Genomic DNA, 20,403 nt, shown 5'->3' with positions numbered 1-20,403 from the left:
TGGGGGTGGTGGAGGAGTGATTGCTGCCTGTGAGGGGTAATAATTATAAATCAGGGGCCTCTCGGTCATATCTGGGTCCCTTCAGTGTTTCCCTGGTGATTAAAGCAGCACAAGGAAGTCAGGGCAGGGTGGCTGACTGAAAGGGGCACTGGTGAGGACTGGCACCTCCTAGACCTCCAGGGAAATCTACCTCCATCAGTAATGAACACACGGCTACCCTTTATCGATTGCCTACCACACAGTCAACCCTGAGCTCAGAGCAGTAGAGACTTTATCTCAATAAATCCCCCCAACAGCCCTGAGGCAAATGAGGGTAACAAAAGCTCCATTTTACAGCTGTGCAAACTGAGGCTCAGTTTAGTAATTTGCTCAAAGTCACAAAACTGGAAGCCAGATTCTAACCAGATCTGTCTCACTCCAGATTCCACAGCTTATGCTTTAACCATTCCCCTGTTGCCTCCCAAGTTTAATAAGAGTCCACAGAAAATAATAATAATTTGTTGTTTACTGAGTGCTTTCTCTGTGCCAGGCACACTGCTCTAAGTGTTTTCGGTTATCTCATTTTATTCAACAATATATGAGGTAAGTACTACTGTCCCCACTTTACAGATGACAAAACGGAAACATGGGATAAGTCAGCTACACAAGGTCACACACCTACTTAGGAATGGAGGTAGGATTCAATATTCTATAATTTACCCAGATTGCCTATTTCCCATGAGTCTGATGGCCCCTGGATGGGGAAGGGCTGACCTGAAGCCTTGGGCAGCTGGACCTGGCTGGCACCGCATGCCCTCTTGCTGACTCTCTTAGTGATAGGCCAGAGGCAGAACTGTCCTCTGACACGTGTAACAGGGAATTTCAACAGTTTCCACAGAGGCACCAAGATACGACAGGCACTGCTTCCCAAAGTGAGGGGCCCAACCAATACTCAATCCATCCCGGGGTGTAACTCCCGTCTGGGAATTCTAACTGGCAAAAGTCTACAGTAGAGAGGAAGCAGCTGCCCTGGGGGTGGCCTTCACATCCAGAGCAAGTGAGGCCAAAGACTGTGCAAGTAGACCAAGAGAGGGGAAGGGCTTGGGACTACCTTAAAGGCTGCCAGGCGGAGCAGGGACTCAGCCGTAAGGGACCCTAGAGACCCAGGAGCTGAGAGAAAGCAGAGATGTACACCAGCCTTCCCCCGAGAGTGTGAAGCCTTATTCAGACCAGAGTGAGGAAGGCATTTCACTGTTCCCCCTCCTCTTCCTCCATCCTTTTCCCTGGAGAGGTCAGTTACAGCAGCTGCCTCCCTACAACCTGTCAGCTGCCCTGGCTTGGGGAGGAGAAAGGTTGGACTTTGAATCAAATTTGAAATGGAGATTGTTATCTGGAACTATACATTCAAATTTTGGAACTGAAATCTGTTTTATGCCTGAAAGTGACTTTTTTTTTTTTATTTATTTATGGCTGTGTTCGGTCTTCGTGTCTGTGCGAGGGCTTTCTCTACTTGCGGCAAGTGGGGGCCACTCTTCATCGCGGCGCACGGGCCTCTCACTATCGAGGCCTCTCTTGTTGCAGAGCACAGGCTCCAGACGCGCAGGCTCAGTAATTGTGGCTCACGGGCCCAGCCGCTCTGCGGCATGTGGGATCTTCCCAGACCAGGGCTCGAACCCGTGTCCCCTGCATTGACAGGCAGATTCTCAACCACTGCGCCACCAGGGAAGCCCCCTGAAAGTGACTTTTTAAAATGGACTTATTACTTAAGAGTGAGGCTGTAGGCCATGGGGATAAAATTTATAAAAATAATGGGAGACACAAAGTTGCACTTTGTTTACATCCCATAAATTGAATTTGGCCTTTTTTCAATGTATCAGTTGTACCTGCCAAATGCAGGATTCTGTAGGATGAGGCAGCCAAAAGCACAGAGAAAGAAATTCTGAAGTCCAGCCCAGAGCAAAAGTAAAAATAGGACTCATGCCTTAATGGAACCACACAGATTAGTCAAACTCTCTGGCCCAAGCCCTGAGCTGTTGTGTCAGGAAAAATAACAATGTAACCTCTGAACCAGGTCAATGTCAATAGCAACACCTTCAGGGGGCCCAAGTAGGCTGTACATTCCCAGCCCTGGCCTGGTTCTTTCCTTGAGTCCTCTTATAACTCTCACTAGCCGAGGGAGATTGAGACAAAAGAACTTGGGAGTCTAGGGACTTCCCTGGCAGTCCAGTGGTTAAGACTCTGCGCTTCCACTGCAGGAGGCGCCGGTTTGATCCCTGGTTGGGGAACTAAGATCCTACATGCCCCGTGGCCAAAAAAAAAACTTGGGAGTTTATAACAAAGCCTAAACTGAGCCTTATTCTGCAGGCCATTCTAAATCATTGAAGGTAGCCTGGGACTTCAGAAGTCTGAGAGCCCAGGGGTCAAGAGGGCTGGAGGGGGCCTTGGTCTCTCAGGGAAATGATTTCTGGCTGCTTCGGGGCCACACCCACCCGCCTTCTGGCTCCAGGTCAGGAGCTTTTGTAACTTCCCACAGCCCAACTTTAGATTCAATCTGGACCGCCCTGGACCCACGAACAGCCGATAGAGCTATCCAGGACCTCCCGTGTACTATTCCTGTCACAGCTGCCCTCGCTGCTTCTAGCCCCTGAGACGTCCCTGACCCAGAGCAGGAGAACCTTAGCCCAGACGGAGCATCTCCCAAAATGCCTGAGACGTGGTCTCTGCCCGGGCCTCGGGGCAGGTAGGGGGGCCAGCCATCCAGGCGGAGGTGAACCGGAAAGGATGAAGGTGACACATCTCCCAGATCCCATATTCCTTGATACTGCAAGGAGGAAAAGGTGAGCCTGGCATCTCCCCCATAGGCCTCTCATTCACAAAGAACAGAGAGCGTCCTCTGCGGGCATGAGCTCCACCCGGCTCCCGGGCCCCCAGCTCCAGCCCGGGACTCAATGTCAGCGCCAGCTCCAGGTTGGATCCGCCTCCTGTTCTAGAGCCATGCTCTGGAGTTAAGCTGCCTGGGCTCAGATTCCTGATCTATCACTGAGTAGTCCTGTGACCTCATGCAAGGTACTTAATCTCTCTGCTGTCACTTTTCCTCACTGGTCAAGTAGGCATGATAATAGGTGGTGGTGAGGCGGAGTGAGTGGGAACAATGGGTAGGGAGCCAGTCGTTTGCTCTGAGTACCTGATTACCTCCCCCCCGCCCCGTCCTAGTGCCAGCTCCAGCCCTCGCCCACTTTCCTGGCTTCCTGAGCGCAGGGGCCTGATTTAGTGCACTCACCTCCTGTCTCCCTCTCCAGGGTGGATCCGTTTGAATGCTATCTGTAATCTCCCGGAAGGCCCCAGAGGGACCCATCGGCTCCTTCTAAGGAGCATTAACTCAAACCGTAACCAGCTCTCCGTGCCTGCCTGGAGGCCAGGTCCTCGCGGAGCCCTAATGACTGCCTTGGAGGAGCGGGCGGCCTCGTTTTCCAGCTCGGGAGTGGGAATCCCATGGCTGTGCCCCCCAAGCCAGCCCCATGCATGCCCAGGAGCCGACCCCCCACCACGGGTCTCCTGCTCTGTTGCCCGCTGAGTCCACCTTATAGCGCTGGTTTCCGGGATGAGGGGAGACGGCCGCAGGGCCACCCGGACAGGGACCGCAGTACGGCCTGAAGCCTCCTCCCTTCCAAGGGTTGACAGCAGCCCTCAACCTCCCAGCGAACGGTTCCCTGTGGGTTTGACTATAAATCCTTGACCCTTGCCTAGGAGGCCCTGCTTCCCCCGTGCTCCTGCTGGGGTGGAGACGAGGAATCCCCTAGTCATGCCCTCAGAGGGCCCCGTGAGCAGGAAGCAGAGAGAGGCTTACTGAGAAGTCTGGTCTGGGAAATGCTGCTGGAGCCCGGAGAGCTCCCTCAAGGGGAACAACAGGAGCTGGGCACAGGGAGGGTCAGGGAGGGGTCTGACCACCAGGCCTGCCAGGGCTGGCTCAGAAGTTCTCACTCTCAGCTGAGGACATTTTGTCCCTAGCACCCCCTGCCTTATGTGCTGAAATTGGAACTGAGCTCCGAGAGAAGGAAAGGATGATCCAGGTCAGAGGCCAGAGAGAGAGAAAGAGGGGCCAGGAGAGGGAAAGAGAAAGTTTCTGCCATGCCTCTCCTCAGACGGGGCTCCCTGAGAACACAGCTGGGTCTCCCCTCTCAGACTGAGGCCCCTGAGAACAGAGCTTAGGCACACCCCCTTCCCCGCCCCCAGACTTTCCAGTTCCAGACTTTCTCCACAATCCTCACCAGCCTAGCCTGGCCCCTCTCTCAGCATCACCCCTCCCCCCTCTCTCAACTTGAACTGCCATTCAAGTCCACTGGGAAGCAAGCAAAGCTGGCAGGGGTGACCTGCCTCACCTTCCATCCGCATCGCCATCCCCATCCCATTCTGCTCTCTGAAGGAAAGGGGGCCAGGGCTGCTCTGACTCTGTGCTCAGCCCAAATCCTTCCCCACAGGGATCAGCTCTTTTAGAATCCCCTTCCCCTCTCTCTTCACTCCCCTCTCCACTGCTTCCTCCATCTGCACTTACCCATGGGCCAGTGTCCTGCATAAAAACAGCAAACCTCCCTCCACCCCACCTGCTCCTCTAGCTGTCACCCCCTCCTCCTTTTTATAGACACCTGCAACTCAAAACACTGTTGACTGGATTCTGATGGGGGAGTTCAAAGAGGTGGACATAGAGGTGGCTGGTATGTAGCTATACATCATTCATTCAAAACCACTTACTGAGTGTCTAGCAGGCTGGGCCTAAGATTTGCCAGTGAGCAAGGCAGTCGTGGCCCATGCCCTGGTGGACCACCCAGCCCCTCCTCTGTCCCCCTCCCCAGCCAGTCACAGGGCTCGGGAATCGGGAATCGTGGGCTCCTCCCTCACTAAGACCAGAGGTCATGGGGGTAAAATAGTAGCCAACAGCCAGGGGCCCTCACCATAGGCCAGCCCGGGTCCCATTCAATCCTCCCAACAGCCCCCTGAGATAATACTTCATTCCCGGTTTATGACTGAGGCACGGAAAGCTCAGGCAGCTTCCCAAGGGCACAGAGCACCAGGATGGAGGGTGGTCCCCATCTGTGAATTCCTGACTGAGCCTTCTAGGGCTTTTACAGCCTTAGCATCTTTGATTCCTCAAAACTCCCCACGCAGTGCACCATTATGTTGCTATAAAATGATGAGAAAGCGGAGCTGAGGTTAAGAAACAAATTCCTATGTAAACTCCATGAAGGAAGGTATTTCTCAGTTTAATTCACTCCTGTATCCCCAGGCTCTAAAACCATACCTAGTGGGAAACACTCGAAAAAAGGTCTTGTATGAATGAATGAATGAAAGAAAAAAGAAACAAATGAGTAATCACTTCTGAGGTCAGCAGTTGCCCCACTGTAATCGCCCTGGTTGTAATCGATTCCCCATTAGCCCCAACCTGTAGCCCGACCCCACCCCCCGGCTGGAACACAGAGGCCCAGCCTACACCTATCCAGAGCCGGGGCCTCGCTGGGATTTGACTGCGTGTGGCTGAGATGGAAGAAAATTCAGTTGAATCAATGCCTGAAAATCAGTCTAGCAGACAAGCCCTGAAAGCTGGGCCCCTGAGCGTATCTCATTTGGAATGGGGGAAGGCGGAGGGGGCTTTGCCCACCAGCAGGTTGGCCTGCTGTACTGTCTGTCAGCCTGTCCGCCGACTTCCTGGCCAGGGCCTACCAGCCCCTCGCCTAGCTCCCCTGGAGACCCCCCCTCTACTCAACCCCCGACTCTGTCCGAAGCCCCCTACCTCTTACTCCAGGCCTGCTGAGATCCTGCTGGGCCTAGAAAGGACTAAGAGCCAGGGAGGAGAGAGAATAGAGAAAAGTAAATGATTCCCTGCCCTGCCCCCCCACCCGATACGCACAGATGCAGGTTGCCACTCAAAAAGCAATCTCGCCAAACATTTCAAAACTGCCTGCAATTTATATCTTGTGCTTGACAGAGCATCTCCAAGTCATTTCCCGGCGCATAGAAGTGCAGACTCCTGAGCCCAGGGCGCTGCTCTGCCCCCAGCTTGGATCAACAGGTTGGGTACCCCCCATGGGGGAGGGGAGGGGGCAAAGTAGGGAAATCCTACTTTGAGCCCCTGCCCACCTCAGAGGGGGCCAAAGGGACGTCCCAGAGGCCAACAGCAGTAGTCCCTGAAAGTTAACAGAGCCAGACAAAAAAGGGGCATGTTCTTCAACAGATATTTATGAATAAGGCCCTCCCCACCGTGGGAAACAGGTGAATCAAATGTGGGGTGCCCTGTGGTGCAGGACAGGGAGCATGGGGACCGAAGGACTCCGAGGAGGGGTGGCAGCCTTCTCTTGCCAAGCTGAACCAGAGAGAGGAATTCCAAGTGGAGGGCACAGCATGGGCAAAGGCTCGGAGGTGTGGAGGGGCCTGCAGTGCAGGGTGCAAAGCCAGAAGGGGCAGCTGGAGGGGGGCCAGGGGTATAGGCAGGGATGGGGGACCTGGCTCCAGAGCTAGCTGTGCTTTTCGACCTATGTCCACGGGACCTTGAAACAGGAAGGAACATTGTTGGGGCACAAAGAGAGGCAGAGAGGCCAACAAGGAGAGGAGAGAGGCCACTCAGAAAAGAGGTAGCTCACCGTGGACACCCGAAACTGGGAATGTTCCCCCCTCCCTCCTCTCCCCCGATCAGGGGCAGGGCCTGCATTCCCACCCCACCACCTTCCACCCTCCCCTGCACAACACCCGACAGCCACACTCACTTTCAGTCTGTTTTTATAACCTGCCAAGATCATTCCCTCCCCAGAACCTTTGCCCTCACTGTTTCCCCTGCCTGGAACACCCTTCCCTCAGATCCTCGGACAGCTGGCTCCTTCTCCTAATGCATCGTGTCACCATTCAATGTCACCTCCTCTAGGACGCCTTCTCTGACCTCAATATCTAACCATGCCTCCCTCTGCCCCATCAGCCTTTGTCGTTGTCTTCAGAGCATTTACCATCTGAAATTAGCTTATTATGGCTTTATGTCATTATTCTTTGTCATCTGCTTAGAATGTTAAACTCCATGGGAACAGAGTCCTTGCCTGGCTTGTTCCCAGAGAGACCCCCAAGCACTGAGAACGGTGCCTGGCACATAGTAGGCACTCAATAAATATCGACTCCATGAATGAATAAGCCCTTCATCACAGCCTCAGAGATTCTGGCTCCCTGTTCAGAGCGGGGCTCTCCCACCTGCAAACTCCAGCCTGGCTGTTGTCTGTGTAGTTCCTTCTGCAATTAATCATGTTCTGTTGGTGATAACCTTTGTGTTGTCATTGGAGGCTGCATCTCATTCATCTCTGTCTTGCCCCAGGGCCAGGCGCATAGTAGGTGCTCAATCAGAAGGTCCCTGTCATTAGCCCTCACCACCTCGACCCATGTGAGTGATGGGCTCTGCAGCAAACAGTCCTGAGGGCAGAAGCAGAGGGGGCTGAGCAGACACCCCCTTACCCCTCCCTTGCAGGTCCCTTTGGGCAGAGGGAAGAAGCGCAAAGGGGGCAAATCAGAGAGGGGAGCCTGCAGGGAATGGCTCAAAGAGGACCAGCATTGTCAAGGACTCACCATCCTGCCCTGAGGGAAAACTCCCTTCTTGGGCAGGAAAGCAGCTGGTGCAGCCAGAAAGACACAGGTCTTGGTCTTTAAAAGACCCGATTCCAGCTCAGGAAACAGCATCACCACTCAGGAGCTGGGTGACCTCCGGCAGGCCAATTCACCTCTCTGAGCCTCAGATCTCTCATCAGAAAAAAACAGTGCTGTTGGGAAGATCAAACGCTATCGTGAATGGAGAATGCCACACAGACCTAGCATCTAGTGGGGGCGTGATAAATACTAGCAATAAAAATAATAGTAATAACTGATAGACATCAGGAGCTCACTCAATGTTAATCGCTTTGCTTTCAGTGTTGTATTTAGTCTTCACAACAGCCCTGCCATAGGTACTACGGTTAATACCGTTTTGCAGGTGAGAACTGGGGGATCCAGAAAGGTTAAGTAACTTGCCCAAGAACACAGAGCTGGCAAGTGGAAGAGCCAAAATTCGAACCCAGGAAGTCTGGCTTCAGAGTCCACTCCCTTAAGTTTACTATTATTGCTCAAACAATGCAAAACGAAAGCATAGCAGTACCTCTCTAAGCCTCAGTTTCCCTGTCTATAAAATGGGTGTAATAACACCACCTGCCCACGAGGATATTACAAGGATTCAGGAACAAGAAAGCGGCAAGATGCAAACTATTATATATAGGATGGATAAACAGCAAGGTCCTACGGTATAGCACAAGGAACTATATTCAATATCCTGTGATAAACCATAATGGAAAAGAACATGAAAAAGAATGTATATATATATATATATATATATATATATATATATATGTATAACTGAATCACTTTGCTGTACAGAAGAAATTAACACAACATTGTAAATCAACTATACGTCAATAAAATTTTTTTTAAAAAAAGAAAGCAAGCATCAGGCACACAGTGGGCACCTAGAAAATGTCGGTGGTCTCTCCTTCCCACGCCCAAAAGGCCAGCAGCACACTCAGAGCACGGTGAGCAGGAAGCCGCGTGGAGAACAGAGCCAGCTGATAAAACAAGTGTCGGCTGCTCATTTGGTAAATGGGATTTGGTTAGAAAGATGAACGCTGCCACTTCTGGCTAATGTGTCATGTAAATTCTAATGATAATACAGCTCCCTCGCCCGCGCCCGCCCCATGCCCACCGCCTCTGCCGCCGCTGCTCAATTATCTCCCGAGGCTCCTGGCAGAATCCATGCTTCACTGGGATCCTCACCCCAGCCTGCCTTCCCCAGCCGCAAATAATGAAAACCCGCCTCGTCCGCGAGATTGCTCACTTACATTTTCTATTAATTTTTTCCTTTCTGAGGAAAAATGAGAGGAGCTGGGTAAGGAGGAGGCAAGGTGGGGGGCAGGGGCGAACTGCAGCCTTTCCAAGCCCAGTTGGCTCTGTCCCAGAGACCAGACACACGGACGGTCTGGGAGGGCTGGTCAGGATGGGGAAGACGCCCACACCATGGCCTCAGGCATCAAATCCCTGAGACAGCAGAAGCTCCCCGGGTCAGCGAGGCCCAGAGTTCCAGAACCCAGGTGTCCTGAGTTCCAGGAGTCAGGAGCTGGGGTTCCAATCTTCTATTCATTTGCTGTGTGACTTTGAGCAAGTCACTTAACCTCTCTGGAGAGACTTCCTTCATCTGTAAAAGGCAGGGTGAACTGGTTGGCTGGTGTCCAGGGCCCATGTTGGGCTGACTGGCTGTGATTCTCAGTCTCAGGGACAGACTTTGGGAAGGAAGTACTTCTCAACAGACAGGAAGGGGCTCTGTAAGCAGTGGTGAGTTCCCCATCAGAAAAGGTATTCAAGCTGTGACAGGGATGTGCAGAGACTCACCACTCTCTCTGGCAAGGTTCTGAGTCCACCCCCAGATACTTATGCAGTATCTGGTGTAGGGGCAGGATGGAGAGTGAGGGAGGGCAGGGAGAGTTGTTCCCATCCTAGAGAAAGAGAAGGAAAGGGACAAAGAACACCCACCCCAGGTTCCATGCAGAGTCCTGAGTCTTTGTGGGGCCAGTAGCAAGCTGTAGTCATTTTTGGAACCAGTGTTTTCTGTGTGCCAGATGGTAGATACATCCTTAAATCTGACCAGTCTTTGCCCCCAGGGAGCTGTTTATAGTCCAATGGGGTGGGGGGGCACCTACAAACAGGTCATTGCTCTGAAGAGGGGACATAGACGAGTGAAAAATGCATGGGAGGGGGCTCATAGCAGCAAAAGAGAAACACCCACCCACCCCCAAGGAAGGCCTCCTGGAGGAGGTGGGATTTAATCCAGCTAGCTCTAGATGGGCAAAGGCAGCTTGCATCTTTCATCACCAGAGAAGGGAACATCTGGGCTGCCCCAGACCCCATCCGGCCTGGACCCTATTCCCTGCACAGACCTCTGATCCATGTCAAGAGAGACCAGCACCACCTCACTGCCCTGTGATGAGGCCAGCACAACCTCTTTATGCCCCATCTCTGCTTCAGACGCTGCCTGGTGAGGCCACTACCTACCAGTCCCACGCCGACTGGCCTTCTCCAAACAACCAGCCCCTCCCAGAGTCTGCGGTGGCCTCCCCCTCGGCCACATTGGGGCAGCTGGGAAGGGTAGGAGGAAGGTAAGAGGCAGAGGAGTTGGCAGAATTCTCCACCCACAGCCACAGCCTGATGCGCTGGCCACCTCCAACCCCACCCTGTGGAAGTGAAGAGGAGGGAGACAGTCTAGGCCTGGCCCCTCTCTGGGGAGAGCTCCCCACCTCCAAGAAGGGATTTTCCTGGCAGAAGCGGCAGCCCCTTCAGCTCCCAGGACGCGTGGGATGTCTTCAGGCCCAACATATGTGGGATCTTCTAAAACAGGGACAGGAAAGGAGGAAAAATAAAGTCTGTTCCCCCAGGTCTGTTGTCTCAACACACAGAGGCCTGCAGGAATGCTTCCCACAAGAGGCATTGTGGGGGCAGGGGGAGATTCAGAGGCAGAGTCCCACTGTACAGATGGGCAAACTGAGACCCACTGGATGAGAAAGGACGGACTCTGGCTCACCCTGCACAGTGGGTTAGAGGCAAAGCAGGACTGCACCCTAAAACCCCTGGACTGGAACATAAAGAGGAGACCATGCACCCAAGAGGGGATGGGGGTAGAGAAGGAAGTGGTGGGGAGACCGGGAGTCTCAGGGACAGAGCTGAGGAGGCCAGGACTGGGTTGAGGAGGGGAGGAGAAAGGCTGCCCCAGTCTGGCACTCTTAGGGCCCCATCCAGGAGCACAGTGGAGCTCCTGGGTCTGTGTCACAGGCAGTTGGCAGAGCAGACATGATTGATAGATGTTGTTCACCAAATATTTCCGTTTCTCCCCACTTCCTGGCAGGTGGTAGGATTGTACTTCCTGTAGTTGGAAGTAAGGCATACAACTAGTCCTGGCCACTTCTGTTAGTGGTGTGGTCACTCCTAGGCCAAAGCATTTAAGTGCAATGCACCCTGCAAAGCTCCCTTTCCCTCTGCCCAGCAACTGGCAAAATCCCAGATGGCAGCTGCTCCATCAGCCAGGTGACTGAGGTGAACAGAGTGACCGTGATGAACCGAGGCTCTGTGGACCCTTGTTGGATGTGTAGCAGAAATGGGAAATAACTCTTTGTAGTTTTCAGCCACTGAGACTTGGGGATTGTTTGTTATGGCAGCACAACCTGGCCCATGCTGACTGATACACAAAATGAGCTTTAGAACCCGATGGCCCAGGTTCAAATCCCACCAACTTCAAGGACTCGCTGAATGGCCTTGGGCAAGTCCTTTCACCTCTGGTTCTCTGTCTCTCCTTTTATAGAAATAGAGGACCCAATATATCCCCCAAAAAAACCCAAAAACACTAATTTGAAAAGATACACGCACCCCAGTGTTCATAGCAGCACTATTTACAATCACCAAGGTATGGAAGCAACCTAAGTGCCCATCAACAGATGAATGGATAAAGAAAAAATGGTATACATATATATACACAATGGAATACTACTCAGCCATAAAAAAGAATGAAATTTTACCATTTGCAGCAACATGGATGGCCTTGGAGGGCATTATGCTAAGTGAAATAATTCAGAGAAAGACAAATACTGTATGATATCACTTATATGTGTAATCTAGAAAAATACAACAAACTAGTGAACAAAACAAAAAAGAAGCAGACTCCCAGATATTTAGAACAAACTAGTGGTTACTGGTGGGGAGAGGGAGGGGGGAGGGGCAATACAGGGGTAGGGGGAGAAGGGGGGGTTATTATGGGACCATATGAAATCATGTGTGTGAAACTTCTGAAAATTGTAAAGCACTGTAGGATTTAAAGAATCTTTCATTCAGTTAAAAAAATTGAAAAAAAAAATAGCGGACCCATGCATGAGATTCTTCCAGCTCCCAGAATTCTAGGACTCTCTACCCTTGTCTTAGTAATCTCCCCACTCCTGGCCAAGATCACACAGGGTCCTGAAGGCACCAGGGAGACAGCATGTCTCTGGGGATCCCCAGAGGGAGGTCTTTCTATGGCAGTGGGATGTTCCTTGTCAGGGGCTCCAAACCTTGCTGCTCATCAGAATCACCCGGGGAGCTTTAAAAATGCAGATTCCTTAGCCTGATTCCCAGAGATTCAGATGCAGGCGGTCTGAGGTGGCACCTCTGAGGCCAGGTTTGGCAAGCCCCAGACCAGAGAACCCACAGTGGGTCTCCCCAAGTTTGTCAACTCGGAGGCTGGACAGAACAGGCTAAGCCCAGCCCTGGATCCCCACAGAGCCCACCGCCCTTCTTTCTTTTGGGAGTTGCTGCCCCCACTTCCTATGGAGCCCCGGAAAGGCCATCTCCCAGGCAGTCCTGGCTACCTCTTAGATAAGAGCAGGACAGGGCACTCAGGAATGCAGCTGGAACCCAGCTCACCTGCACCGCCACCGCCACCGTCTCCCCAGCCAGGTGCCAGCTAGATGAATCAAGTCTGGAGGCGGACTCCTCCCTCCAGGTCCCTCTCCATCCTCCTCCTCCCTCCTCCCTCCTTCGTCCTCCCCAACCCCCCACTGGGCCAAGGGGAGAAAAACACCAAAGTGTGAATTTCTGATTAAAAACCAGCCTCCACTTATTGCCTTGGCTGTTCTCACAGGAGAAAAAAAAAAAAGTTAATCTTGTGTGTGTGTGTATGCACTCATGTGCTCAGACATGTGTATGTGAGTTACTGATTGGGGGTGTGTGAATAGGTATGTGTGAGCACCCATGTGTCGGTTGGTGCCTGGGAGAGTGAGAGTGCGTGTACCCATACATCTGTGTGTACGTGCATGGTTTGGGGCAGCGTATGTATCTGTGTGTGTCTGCATGTGTGCAGGGCTGTGTGTGTGTGCAGGGGTGGGTGTGTGTGTACATGGCTATGCTTAGGAGGGTATGTGACAGTGAGTGTGTTCAGACATGTCCCTTAGTACGGGAAAAGCCTTCTGCTTAAACTAATACCACTAGTTTGGGGGTAGTGAGTTAATTTTAAAAATTGGTTCTGAGGAAATCATTTTAAAAACACACACATTGGGACTTCCCTGGTGGCACAGTGGATAAGAATCCACCTGCCAATGCAGGGGACACGGGTTCGAGCCCTGGTCCAGGAAGATCCCACGTGCCGCCGAGCAACTAAGCTGGTGCGCCACAACTACTGAGCCTGCGCTCTAGAGCCCGCGAGCCACAACTACTGAGCCCACATGCTGCAACTACTGAAGCCCGCGCGCCTAGATCCCGTGCTCCGCAACAAGAGAAGCCACTACAATGAGAAGCCTGCGCACCACAAGGGAGAGTAGCCCCCGCTCACCACAACTAGAGAAAGCCCGCGCGCAGCAAAAGAGACCCAACGCAGCCAAAAAGAAACAAAATTAAATCTTTGAAAACACACACACACACACCTTCACAACCCCATTATTTTATTTCAACTTACAGCATATAAGTTTTTTGCCTTTTTAATTTTCTTTAGTGCAGGACCAAAGTCTTCCCTCTGCCTATGGGTCTGCTTTCGAGAGCTGTGCCATCTTTCTTGGGTAAATTAAACCCATGACACATCATCCTTGATTTCCAATTTCAATTTCTCTAAAGTGGAGCCTGAACTTAAAAGACACTTATAAAGTGATGTGAGTGTCAAATCTTCTAGATTTTTACAAGTTTTGTTTCCCATCTTATCTTACAGTTACTTATCCACACCTAATTTGACAGCAATTTTTTTAGCAATCACCTTGATGGAGTCTTTCTAAAGACTTCTATTTAGTTTTACAAAAAACAGCAACTTTTTGTGTGTTCACAATATTTTGGTTTACTTATTATTTCATTAAATCACCCAACTTCAATAACAAGTGTCACTGGCATAAATGAATTGGGAAACCAAAGCAAGTGACACATTAAATATGTGCAGTTCTTTGTGTATCAGTTATATCTCAATAAAGCTCTTAAAAATTGATACTTGAACAAAAGGGAGGAAAGAAAAGGCAAGTGACACTTTGTAAGCCTGTGACTCAGCCTGTGGGAGCAGATGCCCGTGGACCAGGACATTGGAGGGAAGCCTCGCTGATGGGCGAGGTCTGTAGGGGGTGGACATCAGGCTGTATGTTTAACGCAGAAAAAGTTGAACCCCAGGCAAACAGAGGAGGGGAGATGAATCAGAAGAGCCTCCTATCCATGTGGGTGTGCTGAGTGTGTGTGTGTGTGCGTGTGTGTGTCTGTGTGTCTTGTCTGTGTGTATCTGTGCCCAGGTGTTGGTGGAAGCACATACAAGTGTCTCTGTCACTTACCCCCAACAGACAAGTCTCAACCTGGACCACTGGGAACGATGGCTATCCACCCAGTCCTCCTTCTATGGCAGATGACCATGATGTTGGTGGTGGCCGGGTCCCCTTCTTAAGTGAACTGGCCTGGGTTGTGACATGATCTGTGTGCCTGACAACAAGATACAGCTGGGGTGGGGCAGAGCCAGCATGTCCTGAGCACCCACTCTCTGCCATTTCTTTGCGCTCTCCCAGCATCCCATGAGAGGGAGGTCCTTTTCTTCCCCAACCACGGATGAGGAAACTGAGACTCTGAGAGGTGAGGGGCTTCGCAGGCTAAATAGTGGCTGCGTTATGTCAGGCCCATGGCTGGCCAGGGCACCTCCCCAAGAGGTTTGAAAGACCACTGATTTCCTGTAAAGCCTTGCTGAGCCCCTTCATGGACACAGCCCTCTGGTTGTGGGCTTCTGTAGAGCAGTGGGTGGGGTGGGCCTGGAGGCTCACTGGTGGGTGCCTGGGAGATGGGGAGGGAGCTGGGGACAGGCTGACACCCACTACTAACCAGACTAGGGCTCATCTTGGCAAAGCTCTCCGGATTCTTCAAAGCCACCCCCAACTCTCTGGGCATTGGATGCTCCCATCCTCAGGAGAAAGGAGGAAGGGGTTCTTCCCCATCTTACAGAAGAGATAACAGAGCCCAAAGAGGCACCCGTAGCAATGAGTGAAACTTGGGCATGACCCCTACACACCTCTGCTCCTCCCACCCAGACTCTCAATGCCTGGTAATAAGTGCACAATAAAATGCATTCTACTGCCAGATAGACAACAAATAATTTTTTAATATAGGTATGTCCCAAATATTGCATGGAATATACTTATACTTCAAAATTTATTTGTTATTTCGTATTCAAATTTAACTAGGCATCCTGTTTTTGTATTGGCTAAATCTAGAACCCTTACATTGACACCACATGCACATATTCACCCACTCCTAAGCCTCCCATGAGACACTGGCAAAGGAGTGTCAGCCTGCACCCCACCAGAGAAAGAGCCGAGGACCCCAAAAAAGGACTTGGGAGGACTAGGCATTGGCCTCAGGTAGCCCTGGGTCTGACTTCTTGCTCCTTGGTGTGTTACCTTGGCCAAGTGACTTACCCACTCCAAGTCTCCATAGGCTGGTTATGAGCATTAAATAAAATAATACATGTGAAATGCTGTGTCCTGTGTAAATGTTTGATGGAAGGGAGCCGTTTTATTATTATTATTATTATTTACCAGGTGGTGAAATTAAGGTTGAGAGAGAGAAAATGACTTGCTCTAGGTCACCAGGAATCAGCAGTAGCAGATCAGATGGATGCCCATACTCAGGCCCCCTGTGTCCTGGGCCTGGGCACTGCCCAGCTGCTTTACTGCTTCGTGGCCAAAACGCTGGTGACTGGCGGGGCGGTCAGGTGACTGTCCTTGAGCATTCTCCATCTCCAAGCAGCTCTCCCTGCCCCACCCCCGCACCCTGGGTCACAGCAAGCAACTCAGAGCCCTAGAGTCTAGACTCACCCACTGCTCCCTCCCCAGAGCACCCACAGACTGAGGATGGCCCTTCGTCCCCTCTCCCGTGTGACCTGGGGGTGCCTCCCAGCCCCCAACCCTGGGAAGTTCAGAGGTGTGTGCTAGGAGGACAGGAGTGAGGAGGGGCGCCCCCATCCAGCGCTCTCCAGGAGGCGGGAAGACCTGCGGCTCCTCAGCCCCACCCTCACACCCAGCCCCGAGAGGCTGGCACTTCTCCTGAGCCTCTCATAGGCTTGGGACATCGCAGCCCCCGCTGGACCCTGCCTGGGGCTTCACAGGGGGCCTGGCAAGAACTCTGCCCCCTCCAACTCCCTTCCTCCCCCACCCCACCCCCAGCTCCCCATCTGTAACCCTAAGGAGCTGCTGACAGCTCCCGTCTGCTCCTCTCTGGCTTCCTGGGGAAAGAGAGAGAGGAGGGGACGCCAAGAAAGGTGAGGCGGAGCGAGGAGGGTGGGTTTTGACGCCCAGCCCTGGCCCCATCTCATGCTGGGGGGCTGCTCGGCATCTCCGGCCTGCACGGGTAGCCCCTGCCCTGCTGTCAGGGACCTCCTCTCCCCCAACCCTAGAGGCCCCACTGCTAAGAGTGAGAAGGTCTCTGAGACAAGAGGTTACAGCCACTTCCTGCCCTGCTCAGACCTCCAGACCCAAGAGCTGGAAATCTTTAGCCCCCGGAGGGACTGCCTCTAAAAGAGAAGGCACAAGCCTTCCTCCCCAATCCAGAAATTCCCAAGGTATCACCTCCCACGACCCACCCCACCCCTATCACTCTGATCTCAGACAGCGGGGAGGGGCGGGGTTTTGCCGGAGAACTGTGGCCGCAGCCTGACTCCGCTGGCCCAGCCCAGCCCCCTCCCGTCACCTCCTACTGGGCTCCTGCTCGCCAATGCTGCCATCTAGAGGTGATATGGGGTACTGCAGAAACTCATGCCTGGCGCAGGAGGCCCAGGGGTCCTTCACTCCCAAGCCCACCACGGAGGGATGGACCAAGGGTGGGGATGCCCAGACACCTTACCCTGGAGGCACTGGAAGAGGTCATCTCATCCATCCCCCTGCTTCCAGCAGCCATATGGCCATGAATTATTTCCTGGCTTCTTGCTTACTGGGCAACCCTCTACTCCTGGAAACCCAGGGTCCCCAAGAAGAGAAAACCATGTGCTGGGCGCTTCTTCAACAGAACCTCCTCTGAAATTCACAGCAGCTGCCATGTGGATAAAGTGCTCCATTTTACGAATGAGGACACAAGCGCAGGCAGGTAGAGGGAACCATTCATTTAGAGCAATTGATGCCCACACCTGAATGTGAGCAGTTTTCTGGCTTTGTTTTTTCTGGTTCACTTCAGTACCTCAAAGTTTCACTAACATGCCGGTCCTGTGCCCCAGGAGCACCTAATGCCTGCCAGTCTGTGCCGGGTCCTGGGCAACCCAGAGACATAACAGACCCTGCTCTCACCCTGGGCAGGCTTATCTTGTGGGGTTGGTGGCGGGGGGAAGGTGGGCAGGGAGGATGGTGGTGAGCAGGACCCCTGGCCTGGCCCGCTCACCAGGAAGTCACCTGTGGCATGAGCCAAGAGGTCCTTAAGAGAAGCCGCCAGCTGTGACAGCAATGCCAGCAGAGCCACCATGGCCAGGGTGGACCCTTTGGCAGCTCATGCATCTTAGGAGTGTCCTGTCCTGGGCTCTCCTTCCAAGGCTGCCACCATGCACCAGTCCTCTTCTCCAGAGGACCCAGCATCTCCCAGAGGCACCTGTGACCAATCCCCAGCCCCCAGCCAAGCTAGAGAACCCACGGGGCCTGACACACAGTAGGTGCTCAGACTATGTTTAAAGAAGGAGTGAGTGAGTGAGTGAGTGAATTAGGGGCTGTTCACACGGGAGTTCCTGGCCATATAATGTCAGAGCTACCTCCGCCTCCATCCCTGGCTACCCTCACCCAAATGGCCAGTGATGTCCCGGGAGCAGAGGAATCTCAGGAGACTAGCATTCTAGCCCCAGTTCTGCTCCTCACTTGCTGTGTGAGCCATGGCCAGACTCCACTCTCTGGGCCTCGGCTTCCTGTATGCATAAAAGGGAGTTGGACTAGCCAGGAGGCCCCTAAAGCAGGCAAGAGCAAGGCCTTGGTGTAGGAGAGGAGACCTAAGCCCACCCAACCACCCTGATTCTCTTGCCCTTTCCACCCAGGGTCACAGGTGAGGCCAAGAGCCAGCACCCCACAGAGACACACTTGTGTGCGCCCCCCACATGCACAAAGCATGCAGGTGTGTACATACGAGCATGCACACATTGCATGAAGCCACACGCACGCGCAAGCGCCCGCGTACACACACACCTGCGTCTGCACACTGCGCCCTCCTCTGGCGCTGCAGATCCTTGGGAGCAAGCTTAGGGAGGCACTGAAGTTATGAAATTGATTTCTCTGGGAACAGTTGGAATCAGTTTTAATTATCTTTATCTTTCTTCCAATTGTGCTCTCTGCCTTCTCCTCGCTGCGTAATCCATTGCTATCAACTTCCCCACGGGCGCTGGGGAGGGGAGGTGCAGGGCGGAGTGGGCAGTGCGCTCACTTTCAGAAGAAATAAACAACAGCAACAACATTCGCCACCCACCTCTTCTGCACCAGAAAAACCGGCCTCTCCGGGGCAGTCCAGCTGGGCTTCCTGAAAAGCATGCACAACAGCCAGACCTCATTCTCCAAGGAAGCCCCATCTGGAAGCCCTGCCTGACCGGGACGAGGAGGGCCTGAGAGGTGTTGTGTTCAGATCTCAACATCTCACAAGTTTGGTTTTTCAAAGTGGTCCCCTTGGGAGGCTGAACTTCATTCAGGCGTCTCAAACCCCCTATTCAAAAGCCCCTTCCATCTCATGGGACCTCCCCGGCCACCACACTTACCACGGTGAGAGCAGGGCCTGGGTCAGATTCACCTCTGAGATCACACACACAGTAGGGGATCAGTAAATATTTGTTGAATGAATGAAAAGTCTCTGTAGGAAACTTAGCTTCACAGTCTAGCACATTCACTCATCATTCATTCAACCAATACGTGCACAAGTGATGCTCTGGGCACTGGGCCAAGCGCTGAAGATACAGAAATGAATGCAAGCTGGCCCCGTGCTTGGGGACCACCCCACCGAGAGAGTTGACAGGTGGGTAGGAGTCCCCACACTGAGTTAAGGTGAAAGTTGTATCTGGAGGAGGAAAAGACAAGGGCAAAAGCTTTTATTCTACACACGCTGGGGAAACCAAATCTCCTTTTTTATTGGAGGATGAGTTGATTTTCTTACTTCTGCTCTGCCTCTAGAACTGGGGGGACTGATCATAGGGTGCCCTGTTCTCCAGGGGCTCCCCCAACTGTGCCTAGACCTGGACCAATCGCTCGGCAGGCTCCCAGAGGCTCTGCTGCCCTGGGTGTGTGTGTGTGTGTGCGTGTGGAGGGGGATATTGGCTCCTCCTCTTGAGGGTGTTCGCCTTGGAACTGGGGAGGGGGCAGGGGAGCCATCCCTCACCAGCAAGGTGCCAGTGCTAAGTGCCCTGCGGCGCTAATATTTCATGATTAAAAACCATTAAGGTTTAGACCGTGAAAATCCAAGGGACACAAAATCAATGACCGAATATTGCTTCCCCTGGTAAGTTGTGTAAATATTGTGTCTTTTATTGTTTGGCCGATGGCAAGAGCAGAGATACAGGTGCAGATTATACCAACAAATCCCCTCTTGTCCCAGCCCTGATCTGGTGGAATTAGCATCCTGCCATGGAGAGGCCTGGAGAGCTGGTCACAGTGGGCTGGCCCACTGTGGAAAATCATCCCATTCCCTCCTCCCTCCCACAGACTCCCCGGCCCCGCCTCATCCAGTCCCACTGGCCAGAGGCAGCACCACCCCCCCAGGTTCCTCCCCCTCCCCCACGCAGTATCCCCACACACACATTAATCACACAGACACACACTTACACACAGGCACACACATCACATGGTGACATCCTCTCCTGACAGCCCGTCCATCACCGTGCTCCGCCATCTGCTTGAATTTGCATATTTAATCAGGATCTGTCTTTTCTCCTCTGGGGGTTCAGATTAAGGTGGGGAAGATGATTCCAGGGGTTGCTTCTATCTTTATTGGGAAGGGGATGACGAGGGGGTGTGTTTCCTATCTGGAGCTGGGGTGACTGTGGAATGCCTGGTGTTCCTCCTGCCTCTCTGGGGATGGGGTAAGGCCAGGTACTCCCCCTGGTTCTGGGAGGGTCAGAGATGATGCTGGGGTCCCTCCTGTCAATAGGGGGATGGGGATGCCTGAATTCCCTCCCTCTTCTTCCAGTCTTGGGTGCCTCTTCCTCCCTACCCTGTGCCTCTCAGGGAAGAGCAGGATTAGCCACCACAGGCCATACCCCTGCTTCCCATGTGGGTGAGGGAAGTTGGAGCAGAGAGGGGGTACCCTCTAGCAATACCAGCGAGGCTGCCCTGGAAGAACCCGATATAGCCCTGCCACCCCCTGAGAAGGTGCCCAGAAAAGATATAAGGAGAGAAGCTTATGGAA

Source organism: Balaenoptera musculus, chromosome 1, assembly GCF_009873245.2.
Source record: "Balaenoptera musculus isolate JJ_BM4_2016_0621 chromosome 1, mBalMus1.pri.v3, whole genome shotgun sequence".
NCBI classification, from domain to species: domain Eukaryota; kingdom Metazoa; phylum Chordata; class Mammalia; order Artiodactyla; family Balaenopteridae; genus Balaenoptera; species Balaenoptera musculus.
This window is presented reverse-complemented; position numbering follows the sequence as displayed.